General features: G+C 32.5%; 1 protein-coding gene across 1 annotated transcript in view; it reads right to left on the reverse strand.

Moving 5' to 3' along the window:
• Positions 1-5,000, reverse strand: part of LOC119578433 (liprin-alpha-1-like) — a 116,545-nt gene that overhangs the window by 18,848 nt on the left and 92,697 nt on the right. The window lies entirely within an intron of this gene.

The following is a 5,000-nucleotide window of genomic DNA, read 5'->3' on the forward strand; positions in this document are numbered from 1 at the left end:
CAGAAAGAAAAAGAAGTAAAAAAAATAATAATAAATAAAAATTGACCTTAGAAGACAATGAAACAGCTGTAGCAAGAAATAAACAACTGGCAACTCAACCAAAGGACTACTTACCTTGCCTAAAATGTGCGCTTAAAGTCATTTTTTTTTTATTCTACACTTTAGACTAAAAAAAACAAACAATAAAAAACATGTATTCTTACTTGCCTGTCCTTTCATCATACATACATACATACATACATACATCATAGAATATACAAGTGCTCACAGCTTCATAATACCTTGTTTTCATATTCTGATGTATTTATTTATGTTTTTATACTCCAATCTCAGGTAATTTGATGACCGGCTCATCAAACATTTCATTTGAAACAGAATTACAAAATTCCTATCCAACTAGCAACCTAAAGATTAACAAAACTATAACCAAATTCAGCAAATCACATAAAATCCAGCGAGTCATCTCTTCTCTCTTATCAAAGATGGCAACAGAGGAAAAGAAAAGAGAAAAGAAAATGTAGATAACAAGAAGCCATCATAATAAATAGTGTGTATTGTTACCACCACAAACCAGTCTAGCAAAAATAAATCCCATACTTTTGATGACTTGAACAATTTTATTTTGTCTGATTACTTCATAGTTATATTTATTTTGACAGAGGAAAATTAAATTTCTCTTTTAAAATTAAATATATGATATAATTATCTTTCCTCTCCTTCAACATCTAAAACTTGAACTCTAAGGCCACTTTGCTATTCAAAATAATTCCTATTTTCCATAGCTCAGTATACATTATACCAGTTTCAAATTCCTTTAGGTGGAACAGCTCTAAATCACCAACATTCTGGTTACCCCCCAAAATTTAATATATGCATATAGTGACTATCATGAACTCATGCCATATTACATGAAATTAAAATATGTTTAAATTATATTCAGCTTGATCGGGTCATTAAGCAATCTAGGTTTGATTTGCTTGAGGACCCATAGAATTACCTCTTTTTTAAGAAGTCTTTAATAGAATGCTCTAACTTCCTATGAATAATATGATGAAAATGAAAAGAAATGAAAAAAAGGAAGTTAAAAAATATATATACAAAAAAGACAGACAGATGTACAAAAAAAATATATATGCACATACATCTGATGAATGATGGAGACATAAAAATAACAAAAATATAAATATCACTGCTTACATATAAAATTTTTGTAAAATAACAAACAAAAAAACAAGTTCACAATTTACCAAGCAGACACTCACATCCACATGCCTATTATTGTCCACAGACACAATCAAACTCTCAAAACCATTCATAATCATCCTCAGGAGTTTTTTTTCCCGACCTCACATTATATACTCATTATCACTTGCGCATGGAGCTTTGTTTAGGTTTCAATGACACTTAACATCACTGAGTAACTTCAACAACAGATTGTCATACATTGAAGTTCTTCATGGAAATTTCTCTCTAATCATAACATCTGTTCTTGGCCTATCTTGTTGAAATAAACATAAGCAAAAAAAAAAAAAAAAAAAAAAAAAAAAAAAAAAAAAAAGGCAAAATAAGTGAAAACACAGAAGATTATATGTTAACTTCGTATTATGGTTATAAAATTTGAATCTTACTAATGACAGCATTTGGTCAAATGGACAGGAATGTTACAACACATAATATATCAATGATGACCAAGCAAGACTCAAGTGTTTATCTAGGAATGCATAATTTTTTATATTATTTTTTCAATGATACAGCACACACCTCTGCTACCATCACACAGCTATGTAATTACTACCTTGTCCTTTACAATCCTTTTCCTTAATATATATCCAAATTTTGAATCAAATGGGATTCCTTTTATACAGAAATTAAGTCTCTGCAATTTAGCACAGAACACCATTATTCACGAAAGAGCTTGTTACTCAGTCAGATGTAACCCATTTTCATATTATGTATCATATAAAATCAAGTAGAATCTCTCAATCTTTTTGATGTGAAAAAAAAAATGTGAAGGAAGATATAAGTAACAAACCAATTATCTCTAGCATCTGAGAAGTCACTGGAGAAATTACAAAAAAGGTGAATTTAGTTGTAATTTAAAAAAATAAAAAAGTCAAAAAAATTTCATATTCCTAAGTAGAAAAAAATACATACATGTTTCCCTGCTAATTTCAAAATGGCAAAATAGATTCCATCATCAGGAAAACAAAAATCCTACTCTATTCTGCACCAATTCCTTCTCCCAAAACTACAATCAAAAACACTACTCTTCATCTGCCTTAATTGCAAACTGCTGCTACAGAAATGTTTAAAATAAGGCCATCTCTCATGTTATAAACCACACTGATATGAACCAATAAAAAAATATAAAGAGAATGTATAAACTGATATTACAAGCAGCAGGAGTATGCAACTATTCTGCTTCTGAGAAAGTCAAACAACCAAAAGCTAATGAATAAATTATGAGCAAACCCATTCTTGCTTTCTTACATATGAGTAAATTCTAACATAGTCTTATTTCTTCAGACCTACTGCCATAATTTTCCCCTATATGGTAATCTTGTTTAAAAAGAAACAACGGTTTGACGCAAGTAAAACTGAACACCCTCGCTCAATATAGTGGTTTATCTCCCTAACTAAACATCATTGTTTCTTCTTGCATCTGTAGTGTTACAGAAAACAGACTCAAAAATATTGATGATCACATGATTTTCTTACTCCTGAAATTCCAAAAATATAATTTTTATTAATTTCATTTAACCCATTGAGTAGTTTGTCCATTGAGCTTCTGATAGACTGGTGAATGTAATAGGGACCATTACAAACTGCAAATCATGGCAATGGTTTACAAGTTTTATAGCACTTTTAAAGAAATGCTTTTACCGATTTCTACCTAAAAGGACGTATGAGGAAATTTAAATAATTTCTTTTCTAAATTTAAACTATTGGAAACAGATGGCATGATATCATGCTATGGCTATTGTGAACGAAGTAGCAGATGGCACAGCGACAATTCTTGCACCATCAGCTCACTGGATGGAGCTTGCTTTTCTCCAATAGTAAAGGCATCATTTGAATGGTGAAACTTTTAGGCAAAGGCAGCTAATGTAAAGGGAAACCTTCACATTATTTATTATTTTTATTTTTTTTCTTATTTGTTTTTTTAATATTAAAATATAAGCTTTTAGGTGCTTAATGTTGTTCGTAAACTACCAAGTGAGTCAGGTGGGAAACTGCTGGTGCACGCAACAACCCCGCACTACTAGCCACTAGCCACATTTTAATTCTGTTGTTAGTGGAATCAGGTGCAAACGGGAAACTGTCGGTGCACACCGACATCCCCGCATTACTGGCCACTAGCCAAATTTTAATTCCGTTACTAATGGTTTAAGATAGTATCTGGGCAAACCTCCTAAATCTCTCTTTCTTTCTTTAAATGACATACGGAATACTTATGCTCTTCTTTAAACCAAGAAAGGTAGAAAGCCCTTAACCCCTTTCCACCAGGTGGTCTAAATCACATAAAGGCAAAAATTTCACTGACGCTGAGTGACACTAGCCCAGGTCCTGGCAGCGGGAATTACTCCTCAGGACCCAGTCATGAGCCAGACAATGGCTTGGAATGGAGTGGCACTCTAGTGCAGCCCAGCATCCTCTAAATTTAGTTGAAATCTCACCTATTGTGATTACAAACATGTAATTTGAGGCCTCTCATGAAAGCATACCAATTCTCTATTTATCTAACATTTCTTGTATTATTCAATTCTCTGGAATTACATAAGCCTACAGATTAATGACAGTGCTAAATCTCACTACTCAATGGGTTAAAGTGTCATATACAGTATAGAATCTTTGTTGCAAATTCAATGTTACACTGTACACAAAAAGACATGACAAACAATCATGATTTCCTATAATTATCTTAGATTGCAATCCTGCTAACTGTCCTAATATCTCTAAACTGCATGCATCCATGCATGCATGCAGCTATGACTTGTGCATTCCACTTCTTACGATTCATTTATACATTCAAACTTCATTAAACAAAGGCACACACACATAAATGCTCATACAGACACAAACCACACCGCACACTCAAACACACATACACACACACTTTCTCACTCTCTAATAGTTATCAATACAAATATTTAAGATGAGAACTGGTCAACTTGCAGTGGTAGCAGGAGTTTTACAACAGCCCCTTTATTCTGGAATTGGTGTTGTGTAATATGCAGTGTAAGATGTTTATTTATTTATTTATTTTTTTTAAGCCATACCATGTTGCTAACTAAGAACAAAGAGATAAAGTATGATGCCAATCCTATAACGTATTCCATGCAGGTTTGCACGAGAAAGGAAGAGAATTAAAACTGAGTTGCTATCTAGACTATTCAGTGCACATGATTTACAATATCTATTTATTTGTAACTCGATAAGATACTACTGATTAACATCAGTGCATCCAAACACATATATCTAAAACAGTTAAATACATGACACAAGTGCCTTGTGATATGGTTAACAGGGTTTACAATTAATTAAACCTTCACCTGATAATTAGTTATCTATATAAGATTCAGGAACCTTACTTTAACATTTCTTTTATGTTACTAACTCCACATAAGACACTATCTCTAATACCTTTGAACAAAAGCCTGATAAAGCAATGCATGCCTTCATTACTCAAAGATCTATCACAAGTCACTGGTGTTGCTGTTGGGGAAAAGTGCTTGTGCCAAAATATGAGTCATTGTGAAAAGTTTATGTGACCAGTATATATTTATATTTATATATATCTCCCATTACTATGACATGCATGAACACTATCCCATAAGTGGAGATGTGCAACTTGGCACTTTTTAAGGAATGCATGTCTTTAGCACATGAAGGAGAAAGGCTGTGGAAAACATGAAGCTTACTTGTTTGAAGAAATCATAGATTGATGAAAAACAACAATGAAAACATACAAAACCCAACCCCCCACTCAAAGCACACAT

The sequence above is a fragment of the Penaeus monodon genome, chromosome 11 (assembly GCF_015228065.2).
Source record: "Penaeus monodon isolate SGIC_2016 chromosome 11, NSTDA_Pmon_1, whole genome shotgun sequence".
Classification (NCBI taxonomy): Eukaryota; Metazoa; Arthropoda; class Malacostraca; order Decapoda; family Penaeidae; genus Penaeus; species Penaeus monodon.